The sequence below is a fragment of the Puma concolor genome, chromosome B3, assembly GCF_028749965.1.
Source record: "Puma concolor isolate L17-30 chromosome B3, mPumCon1.1.hap2, whole genome shotgun sequence".
NCBI lineage: Eukaryota > Metazoa > Chordata > Mammalia > Carnivora > Felidae > Puma > Puma concolor.
In genome coordinates this window covers 86,105,151-86,116,963 of record NC_141672.1, presented here as the reverse complement: position 1 = coordinate 86,116,963, position 11,813 = coordinate 86,105,151, and the positions used below count along the sequence as shown (strand labels likewise).

Genomic DNA, 11,813 nt, shown 5'->3' with positions numbered 1-11,813 from the left:
TTTTAAGTAGCTGAGTCAGTTGGAGGGGGGCCTCCCCTATCCATCTAGGTTTCCATTTGGAAATTGCAGTGCCCTTGCCCAGATTTGCAGGGAAGCTAAAGCTTGTCTATTTTTAATGCCAAATAACTGCCTCTTACCCTGTAAAACATGGCACTTCTGACCGCTCTATATTTGGATGGAGAGGTTTATTTTTGCTGGAGTGTGGTAGAAGCGGGGCCTGGTGCCACATCCGGATGTTATTGTACATTTCACGTGCTGGGTTATAGTCGAGCCTGTTAAGCAGCTCCTATGGGGAACACAGGGAATTAGTAGGTGATTGGTGATGGTAATGTCTTTCAAGTCATCTGCTGCTACTTTGGGTAAGGCTGCCCTCAGTTGTCCAGGCCGGAAACCTGAGAGCTCACCCTTGTCCCCGCCTCTCCCTCCCTTTCTCCCACCCCTCTCCCTCCCTTTCTCCCACCGATCCCTCCAGAAGTCCCAGGAGATGTTAAAGGCACAGGTGCCCAAGATTGAACCCAGGCCCTGCTGCGTACCAGCTAAGTGGCATTGGGCAGGTCATAGTCTTTCTGTGCCTCAGTTTCCTCATCTGTAAAATGAGAATAGTACCGCATAAGGTTGTTGTGAGCATTAAACATGGGAATACATATAAGAGGCTTATGGAAGTTCTTGGTACATACTAAGTTTTCTATAAATGTTAGCTGTTAATATTGATAATATTATTCCTTTTATTATTATCTGTAGGCAGCTGATCAATAAGCTCTGAGCATTCTTGCTCAGAAAGGTCTCTGGCACCAATTTTCTTACTATCTCTGCCACATCGCCTTAATATATGTCTGTCTAGACAACTGCAGAGTTCCCTAACTAGTCTCTTTTTTGGTTGCATCCCTCCATCCTTCCGTGCTCCCAAGGGATCTCCCTTCCTTCCTCCTTCCTTCCTTCCTTCCTTCCTTCCTTCCTTCCTTCCTTCCTTCCTTCCTTCTTTTTAAATTCAAGTTAGTTAACATGCAGTGCAATATTGTTTTCAGGAGAATTCAGTGATTCATCACTTACATGCAACACCCAGTGCTCATCGCAGCAAGTACCCTCCTTAATACCCTTCACCCATTCAGCCCTTCCCCCACCCCCACCCTCCAGTCAACTGTTAGTTTGTTCTGTCTTTAAGAGTCTCCTGTGGGGGGGGCCTGGGTGGCTCAGTCGGTTAAGCGGCCAAGCGGCCGGCCGACTTCGGCTCAAGTCATGATCTCACGGTCTGTGAGTTCGAGCCCTGCGTCGGGCTCTGTGCTGACAGCCCAGAGCCTGGAGCCTGTTTCAGATTCTGTGTCTCCCTCTCTCTGGCCCTCCCCCATTCATGCTCTGTCTCTCTCTGTCTCAAAAATAAATAAACGTTAAAAAGAAAAATTAAAAAAAAAAAGAGTCTCTTGTGGTTTGCCCAGGGGACCTTTCTGAAAGACAGACCCAGTCCCATTACCCCCTACTGGAAAACTTGCCCTACTGGATCAAGTCCACGTTCCCTGGCCTGCCTCTCCAGCTACTCCCTTGTAATAGCAGTCTGTATTTGTATTCAGCGCAACCAACTATCCTGAAATTTAGCAGTGTTAACACCACAGGCATTTATAATTTCACGGTTTCTGTGAAATTATTCCCTCCTGTCAGGGATTCAGGAGTGCAGCCCGAGGTGGGGTGGCAGTGTGTTGAGAAGCTATTATTAAGGTGGGGATTCCTGAATCCTGTGGCACCCATTTAAAATTTTTTTTAATGTTTTTGTTTTGTTTTGTTTTGTTTTGTTTTGTTTTGAGAGAGAGAGAGACAGAGTAGGAACAGGGGAAGGGCCAGAGAGAGAGGGAGACACAGAATCTGAAGCAGGCTCCAGGCTCTGAGCTGTCAGCACAGAGCCCGACGTGGGGCTCGAACTCACAAGCCGTGAGATCGTGACCCGAGACGAAGTCAGACGCTTAACCGACTGAGCCACCCAGGTGCCCCTTTGGGGCACCACTTAATTTACATGAAGTCAACTGTACAAGCCCTGGTGGAGGTGGGGAGAGCAAGAGAAATGGATGTAGTGATATAGGGCTCCAGATGGGTCTCCTGCCCTCTACTCAGTGAACACGTGCCTGGAGTGAGTGTGACATGGGCACGTGCATGACAGCCCTTTCCTGGCCTCATATCACACCAGCATCTTATCATACTGGAGGGTAAAATTTTCTGGTCCAGGATAGCCCTAATGTCAATGGTTTCCTCCATTGCTCAAACTGAGGCAACAGAACTCGCTTCCAACCTGAAGGAAAAGCGGGCTGTCTGGAATTTCCCGAGAAATGATGTGTCTGCTTGTTGTCCTTCATGGGTGTCTGAATGGGTTTCCAAGGGCATTTTCTACTTTGTGTGTTTTTTGCCTTTATAACCAGTTCCTTTGGAAAATGAGACTCACTCGGACCATTCAACCCAGCCACGCTGCCCTCAATTCCCTACTTCTCAAGAGACATTTTTGCCTACCTAACTTGACAGGCTCAATGTGGAATTAGAATTGCAATGGGAATTACCCTAAAGAGTAAGTGATGTATGTAGTGTCCTGTCTGCCTGCTGCTTTTGCTGCCGTTCAAAGGCCCTCGGTTCCATGCTACCTGCAGGTGGGTCTGTCACTAGCATATGAAGTAATGTCAAGTCCTACTCATGAGAGAAGACAAGGTCCGTTAAGTGACTCCACAGTACTGTCTGAGCCCCTCACCATGAGTGGGACCCCACTCCAAGCCCATGCACAGATTCAAAAGAAACAGGCCACGTGATCCCTGCCCTCAAAATTATGTCTTAGGGGCACCTGGGTGGCTCAGTCATGATCTTATGGTTCATGAGTTCGAGCCCCGCATCTGGCTCTGTGCTGACAGCTCAGAGCCTGCAGCCTCTTCAGATTCTGTGTCTTTCTCTCTTTCTCTGCCCCTCCCCTGCTCACACTCTGTCTCTCTATGTCTCTCAAAAATAAACATTAAACAAAATTTTTTTAAGTAAAAAAAAAAATTATGTCTTAAAAGAAACCCAGTTGCTATGAAGCAATGGAAACACTACCTGACTAGGTTTAAGTAGACTGGATTTGTAAGCCGTTTCTGTCCGTAACTGCCTGAATTACTTTGGGCAAGGACATTCACCCCTCTGGTCCTTGGTGTCCTCATCTATAACTTGGGGTAGGCCCAGACTGTGTATCTATGACCCCTCCAACATGTTACTCAGCAGTTTCTCTGTTGGATCTTGAACTCTTTTGACATTCTGCTGAAACTATATAGGAATCTTCTCCTTGGGCGATGGCACAGAACATATGGACCCAAGAATTTAAGATTTCGGGAGATTTACTGAGTCTCTTTAGCTGTCACTTGGTCCCCGGGTTTAAGGACTATCGTTGCACCGCAAAGGAAAATCAAAGGAACAAGTACTGCAGAAGCCTAGAAACCAAATGAGTCCTTTCCTCATTCTGTTCCTGAATTTGCTCATAACACAAGAAGTCACCTCTACCTCATGTACCTTTCACCCTCGGGAGCATTGTGAAGGAGGGCAGGGCAATTCCTGGAGGCACTCATATTTATTGTGCCGCATTCTTGGTTTCAGAGATGCACCCTTCTCCAACAGCACACTCGGAGACTAAAGCTGTGACAACGGGCTGGCCTTTTGGAGGCCACAACCCCAGCCCAGACAGGGTGTCCATGGCCACCATTGTCTTTGCAACCCTTCTAGCTTATCTAGCTTGAAGGAGGGCAATGGGCCTGCGTGCCTTTCCATAAACTCAGGGAGGAAAGGGGCTTCTGACTCAGATGTTCATGCTGAATGAGCTGCTAGGAAGCAATCAGACGTTGAAGGTGAAGGAGAACATGGCCTGTGGCTGTGGGACACCCAGAAGCTGTCAAGGGCAAAGGCCTGAGAGCTCTCTATGCCCCAGATAAAAGGTTCTTGCTTTTCACCTGAGTGAGCCCAGGGTTCTGCTCAGTGATTCTATCTTTGAAGTGGTGAGGGTTCAGTGCCTGGTGGCAACCTCATTTCTAACACATCATTACATTTGCCAAGTGCCCTTGAGCATGGGGTATAAACTCCCTAGATACTGTACGTACACACACACACACACACACACACACACTCAAGTGGGCTGGGTACTGTTTTAAATTGTAACCACACAAAAACCCATTAGCCCCCAAATCTGATAGATGGCACCTTGGGCCAGCGAACCCCTTGCCTGAGCACTAGGGTTTGGTGCTACTTCAATATGCAGCTGCTTGTTGCCATTTCAGACACATAACTTCAGCGATTCTCTCCTTGAAACGTAGAGAAGAGCCGGTGGCATTTCATGGACTGGAGAAATGAAATCCACCTGGAAGACTGGATTTCATACCATTAGGACCACCTTGTGCCACTGGCAATCACCATTAACCTGTTTACACCATCACCATTTTCTTGACTCCCAGTGGGCATTGGTATGTGAATGGCTCTGTGCATGTCTAGATAGATTAAAGGCTCCTGGTGGCAGGAACTGGTCTGTCTCATTCACCGCAATATCCTCACTATCCAGGGAAGACCTTGACATTTGCAAGCTGGTCAGAGATCTTTGTGGAAGGAAGGAGAGTGGAATAACAACCAGAGGAATGAGCTGAGTACCACTGTGGTGTTCAACAAGATAGGCCATCCACCGCCATATTTATTTCTGAACTCCTCCTGAGGGGTCCCACGGGCCCAGGCTGTGGGTGGCAGAATCAGCTTTGTTTCTGTTTCCTCCCCCAGCCAAAGTCTGGAAGTCAGATTCTGCCGACTTTTTTTTTTTCAATTTTTTAATGTTTATTCGTTTTTGAGAGAGAGAGAGACAAAGTGTGAGTGGGGAGGGGCACAGAGAGAAGGAGACACAGAATCGGAAGCAGGCTCCAGGCTCTGAGCTGTCAGCACAGAGCCCAACGCGGGGCTCAAACCCACGAACTGTAAGATCATGACCTGAGCCGAAGTCGGATGCTAAACCGAGCCACCCAGGCGCCCCAGATTCAGCTGACTTTCAAGAAAATTGCCTTGCTCACTTCAGTAAGATTTGAAGCAGCAATTTCTGGGCCGGGGCAGGATAGGGGAAAGTGCACCCTGACACTGTGCCAGGTGGGCCATGAGTAGTGTGGCACGGTGGACCAGGCAGGGGGCCACCTGCCTTGCTCAGTGTTGGCCTCGAGCAGAGCCCAAGCTCACTAAATGTCCGTGGGTCCCCAGCACCTGGGTGCCAATGATGCTGCCAATGGCTGCTGGTGCCTGAGGGTGCAGCCGGGGTGGACTGAGTCAGCAGCCTGCCAGTTTCCCTCTGGCAGTGCTCTGCCAGCCACAAGCCTCCCCTTCCTGAAAAGGGGCCATGAGGGGGAGATGTGGTCTAGGCTGCCCTGGTTCTCTTCTCCCGCTCACCCCAGCCATCCAGGATGGGAAGGGGAGGGGCTTCGAGGGGCATGGGCACAGGAACAGCCTGCCTTGTTTAGATGTGAGGACTCCGGGGAAGTTCTATTGGGTAATCTATCAAAAACGCCCCCTCGGACATTGCTCTTGCTTCCAGTGGCTTCGGCCTGTCTCATCCCAACAGGAGCATGGGTGTCCCTTTGCAAGCCACAGAAACTCCAGTTTCTGTTGAAGTTCTCTGTTCTACCACGAGGCAGGGACAGAAGCTCCCCTAGGAAGCCTCGGAGCCTGACACAAAGAGGGAGCCTCCCTCCAGTGGTCTCCTCTCAGACCCTTGAAACCTGTGTCAGCGCTCTTGCCCGCTCCCCCTGTGTGTAGCCTCAGGACTGCCAATCGCTCCCTCCCCGCACACAAAGACTTCTCTGTTTCTGGCCAGGCTGGAGTCACATGCTTTCGCTCTTAACCCCAGAGCTTTAAAACTAAACACCCACCCTCTTTGGCCCCAGATGACCCTGTTTACGTCTGCTGAGCCAATGGCAAACAGCAACAGTAGTGAAAACTTCTGTCGGGAGAGACTTCTTGACTATTGGTGTGAGAGGACAAATCTTCACTTTGTATAACGTGAGGACTTTGAGAAGTTTTGGGAAATGACTTAGAGGAAAAAAAAACACAAGGAAGCCAGCAGCCTGCCCCAGCTCCTCTGTTTTCTAAAGAGTCTCTTCCCAGAGACCTCGGGGGCTCAGGATACAGCTCGAAATAAACAGAAAATGTGAGCAGAGTTTTCACGGCTGAGGGGAAAGACAGTCTAGATTTTCCTTTTGAGATCCTACTTTGTTTAACCCTTAAGAAGGATATTTTTATGAAGGATATTCTCTTTGCTCCGTATCACCAAAGATATGACAGAAAGATTCCCTTCCTTGGTTTAGGGGAGTAACCTGTGAAACTCTGGAGGCTTCTGGAGAGGAGGTCTGGATTGATCCATTTCAAAGTTGTGGGTCAGAAGCACTTGCATTTCTGTTTTCCCCTAGAGATTCCTTTCTTTCAGTCTATGCCGTAGCCCATGTTAGCTGCGAAGGAAGTCAAGTTTCCTTTGATTGTTCTTACTCTGATCAAAGTGGTAGAAGCTGAAGGGAAAATACCAGTGCCCAAGAGTGCTGGTAACATTGGAGACTCCAGATTAGGTCGTGGAGGGGGGTGGAGCCAAGCAAGCCCGGTCCATGTCCTTGGGGGTGGGGGAGGGGTGTCAGTGAAATTCTCTCGGCAGGAATGGCAAATTTCATTCATAGTGATGATACTGAGAAAGTGGCAGCCAGCTGTGTTAAGAAGGATTCTCATGCTAGTCTAGGCTTAGCAGAAAAGAGAGCCATGACCAATGAGCCATGTCTGCCGGGCACAGGGAGGAGGAAATGACAGCACGTATTTGCTATCCCCAACCTTCCTGACGCGCCCTCAGAAAGTTACATTATTGTACATATGCAAAAATAAGTAGCAAAACGGACAGGACGAAATGGTGGACAGTTACAGAGAAGGGGTAACTACGGCAGAGACAGGGGTGATCAGGAAACACTGTATTGAGTCCTGCATGTTAGGGGGGCCCATGACAATGAAATATGAATAAGCTGTGAAATATAAGCAAAAATGATGTGTGTCACCTCCAAACTGGGGCAGAAAATGCCCTCGTGCCATTCTTCATTCTCTCTTCCACGTCCAGCGATCTTGTTCCAAATAGTTTAGCTATAACATGGTGCAACCTGTCACCCTGGGACTATGTGGAGTGGAGCCCCTAGCCCACTTGGGGGCTTGGAATGAACACCCAGTATAAGACAGAAATAAACTTCTCTGTTGTCCATTGGAATTTCTGAGTTACTTAGTTACTGCAATATACCCTGCCCTATCCTGGCTAACGTAGTTACCAGTGAGAACAATTTTCTCTTTTCTTTTTCTTTTTTCATTGTCTTCCCATACTGGAGATCACTATTTACAAAAATGAATAAAATGAGGGGCGCCTGGGTGGCTCAGTAGGTTAAGCATCAGACTCTTGATTTCAGCTCAGGCCATGATCTCCAGGTGGGCACGGCGCAGGGCATGGAACCTGCTTAAGATTCTCTCTTCCTCGCCCTCTGCCCCTCCCCTCCTTGCGCTCATGTGGATACTCCCCCCACCTCTCTCTCTCTCTCTCAAAAACAAAAAAAATTGAAATTAAATGAAAGAAACTTGATGGGGCACCTGGGTGGCTCAGTCGGTTAAACATCCAACTTTGGCTCAGGGCATGATCTAGCAGTTTGTGAGTTCAAGCCCCACGTCGGACTCTGTGCTGACAGCTCAGAGCCAGGAGCCTGCTTTGGATTCTGTGTCTCTCCTTCTCTCTGCCCCTCCCATGCTCATGCTCTGTGTCTCTCTGTCTCTCAATAATAAACATTAAAAAAAAATTTTTTTTTAAGTGAAAGAACCTTGAAAGTCAACTCTGGTATATGTGAGAGTCGCCATTCCAAAAGTTACCATTTTTGAGGTGGAGAGTCTAATCTGCGAACTAGTGAAAGTGTATGAGAAAGTAATTTGAAAGTATAAGCAAAATACAAATATAGTATGTATGTATGTATGTATGTATGTATTTAAGAGAGTAAGAGGGGCAGAGGCAGAGAGAATCTTAAGCAGGATCTTAAGATCCCATGACCTGAGCCAAAATCAAGAGCCAGGTATTTAACCGACTGAGCCACCCAGGCGCCCCCCAATATAACATATTTTAAACATAACTTCTAGTATTAGTGCTTACTCTCCCAGTATTACCATCACTGCCTGGGGCCAGACAGGATGGTGAGAAGGATCACTTATGAAAAGGAAAAGAAAAGGCTTCAGATTTATGAAAATACTAACATTAGGGTACTCGGGCTGGAGAAACCTAGATAGAAAAGGTGAAAGAGACTGTGGCAACTTAATCAAATGTCAAAGGATTTCTTAGGAAACAATGCTGATTATCCCTAATCACAATTAACAAAGTATTGCCATGCCAGGATCTGTTCACCAACCTCTGCCAAAATATTTGTACAGATGGTTCGGTTTATACACGTGTTAAACACAGGGCTTGTTGATCAGTTTTTTGATTGTCTTCTCTGCTGCTCTTCCTTATTCTCACCGCAACAATTAATATTTGCACTACTGTGCAAGTGCCTGGTTTATTTTCACTCTGCTGCCGGCCGCTTTCCATCCCCATACTTCGGAAGCCTGTGCGGCACTCACTGTGATTCTAACCAACTATGGTTTTGGTTATTGTTCTTTGGCTCTATAAATCTTTGCATCTCTGATGATTTTTTTAGGAAACGTTCTTTTTTCTTTTCTTTCTTTAAGTAGGTTTCATGCCCAGCAGGGAGCCCAGTGTGGGGCTCAAACTCACAACCCTGAGATCAAGACCTGAGATGAGATGGAAAGTCAAATGCTCAACCGACTGAGCCCTCCAGCAACGCCAGGAAATTTTCTTATAAGTGCAATTTCTGGGAGATGGAAGGAATGCTAACTGCTATATTAGATAAGCCCCCAAATCTCAAAGGCTTAACATAAAAAAGTTTCTTTCTCACTTGCACAGCCATCTAGTGTGGATGTTTGGTGGGTGGCTTTCACCATGGTGATTCAGGGATCCAGGTTCCTTCCAGTTTGTCACTTGGTCCACTTCAGCACATACCTTCAAAGCCATTACAGATGGGGAAAAAGAGGGTGGGTCGAGAAGCAACACCTGCTTCTTAGCCACGTCTATTTGGAAGTGATATATGCCACCTCCATCATTTCCATTAGTGAGTACTAGTCACATGGTCCCACCCTTACTGCAAAGGGAACTGGGGAATATAGTCCCTGCCTGGGGGTGGGCACTTCCCAGCATCACCTGCACCCTAAGGAAGGGCGCGTAATTGGCGCACAGCTAACCAACCATCTGTGGCTACAAACAGTATTCCGAGTCCATCTGCCTTAATTCTGCAGGGAAAATCCCAGGTACTGTTGGGTCACATGATTGACTAAGGTGGTTAAAATTTCACCACTTACTTGATTCCCTTCCTTCTCTTATCACTAGGCCTGGAGTTAATCACTTTGATTCTGATGGTGTGATTTTCCTGCCCTGGGTATATCTTTCCCCTTTCACTTTTACCCAGCATCTTGACAATCTTTCTTAGTGGAAATTTCCACCCTCACTCCTCTTCCCTTTTAAGGGGCAAGACATAATTTTTGCTGACTGCCCTCATTTGCAGCTCTGGCCTTCTCCTGCCTCAGGGTGCCTTCCCCCTTTCTCCAGAGCCTCAACATACATCCCTCTGCCATTTGAGCCTTCTCCAAGGTCCTCCCTGGAAACCAGCCCTCTCTAATCTTTTTGGGATTTCAATTTTCAGAGCGTGTTCCTGCTCGCTCTGGGCTTACTGTTCACCTTGTCTCCTGACCTGCTCACAGTCTTACCTACTTAGTCCTGTCCCCAGATTCAGGGACGGTGCCCAGTTTGTCTCTGGATGGCTTCAGTGCTGACCTTCAAAGGAAGACTTGAAGCTCTGGGCTTATCCTTGGGCCCGGCAGGCTGTTCTGCAGTGAGCGGTTGTATCTGGCATGGCACCTCTCCCTCCCAGGTCCTGTGGACTCATTGTAATCGGGAGGAAAGAGGGAGAACAGGGACACAGGAGTGACATGAACTGTGTATACTTTCCTGAGCACTGCACTAGGTTTTCTGGGGCAGTTAGAATTGACCAAGTACAGTGCTGAGCGACCCTAACGCCTTGGGAGAACTGGAAAACTCCCGATCTGGGCCAGAAGTGACTGCCACACATTCTCAGCTCAAAGGCTTCTTCCAAGAGCCCTGGGATCCAATAAGGAATAGCCTCAGCCGCTAAGCTTCAACCACAGGAAGGTAGCAGGTGCAGCAAATTCCGCTTTGTCACCGGCCCCTAGGAAGTGTTGCCCAGAAGCAAGTTGTGAACAATCCATCACCTTCTTTCAGAATTGGTGACTGCAGGTGTTCTAATGAGAGGTACTAATGTTCCTCTAGTCCCTCTCTTTCTGAGCTTCGCCTTCCAAAAAGCCGCTGAGAGTCTAACTTCACCCAGGGCGTTGGCGAAGAGATCCCACAGCCAGGGTTGGCTGACTTCTGACCTGCCTTGTACTTCAGATGTTCCCCCCACCTGCTCTTAGGATAATCCTCACGAACACACTTTTCTTGGTGGGGGGAGGGAGGAGGAAAGACATCAATTTCCTCGAGAGAGGTGGAGCAGGGGAGCAGCCGAGAGAAAGCTTCTCTGTCTGGAAAGGAAGCCAGAAAGGAAGACAGAGTCTCTTTGAACTTCTCCCACCAAGCTGACAGGAAAATTGCAAAAACACCATCAGACTGGATCAGGATGCAAGGGAGCAACCAGGAAGTCATGGCTGCTTTGAAGGTTCCCCGCTCTGCGTGAGGTACAGCTTCTGGAGGGGAACACCAGCTGTAGTGAGGCACAAACCTGGCTGCGTAGACAGACCGCACACTGGAAACGGGCTCCGTGTTGTTGTAGTGTTCCCGATGGGTCACCAGGGCCAGAGTAAAAGAGGGCGTAAGAAGTCGATGCTGACCAGCTGCCCTGGGGATGGGGGAGGATCAGGCAAGGACCAGATGAGGAACGCAGGGGCCTGCAGAGAGGAGAGGGAGTTAAGCAAGGACAAGGGCCATCCTGGATCCTGGAGAGACTGTGCCAGTGAGTCCCAGTAATGGCCTAGAGGGACCAGGACCGGGACGGTCAGCACTGGCCTCAAGTAGGGGGATTGGTGGGGTGTGGGTGGAACCCTCTAAGTCACTTGTGGGGCACAGCGCAAAATGAAAATGGGGTATCCTTGTTCAAAAATTATGATGAATTTATTGTTTTTAAAACTGTTTCGGGGCGCCTGGGTGGCTCAGTCGTTTAAGCGGCCGACTTCGGCTCAGGTCACGATCTCACGGTTCACGAGTTCGAGCCCTGCATCAAGCTCTGTGCTGACAGCTCAGAGCCTGGAGCCTGTTTCAGATTCTGTGTCTCCCTCTCTCTCTCTGACCCTCCCCCATTCATGCTCTGTCTCTCTCTGTCTCAAAAAGAAATAAATGTTAAAAAAAAATTAAAAAATAAATAAATAAAATAAAACTGTTTCATTTATTTTTGAGAGAGCACGAACAGGGGAGAGGCAGAGAGAGAGGGACAGAGGATCTGAAGCGGGCTCTGCACTGACAGCAGACAGCCCGATGTGGGGCTTGAACTCAGGAATCGAGAGATCATGACCTGAGCCGAAGTCGGACACTCAGTCGACTGAGCCACCCAGACACCCAAAATTATGACAAATTTAAAGATGGCAACAGCAGATATTAAGCTGAGTGCAGGGCCATGTGCAGCTGGCTCAGGTCACATGCCCACGAGGCCAGCCCGGGGTGTGAGGTACCCAGGGTGGAAGGG

The 11,813-nt window shown here is 48.4% G+C and overlaps 1 long non-coding RNA gene across 1 annotated transcript; it reads right to left on the bottom strand.

Annotated features, from left to right (window-relative positions):
* Positions 1-166: 166 nt before the first annotated feature.
* LOC147580174 (uncharacterized) lies at positions 167-9,149 on the bottom strand. The gene is made up of 3 exons (XR_015252580.1): positions 8,964-9,149; positions 534-586; positions 167-286 (listed from the first exon to the last, which is right to left on the bottom strand). It is a non-coding gene; the product is annotated as an uncharacterized LOC147580174 (long non-coding RNA).
* Positions 9,150-11,813: the final 2,664 nt, after the last annotated feature.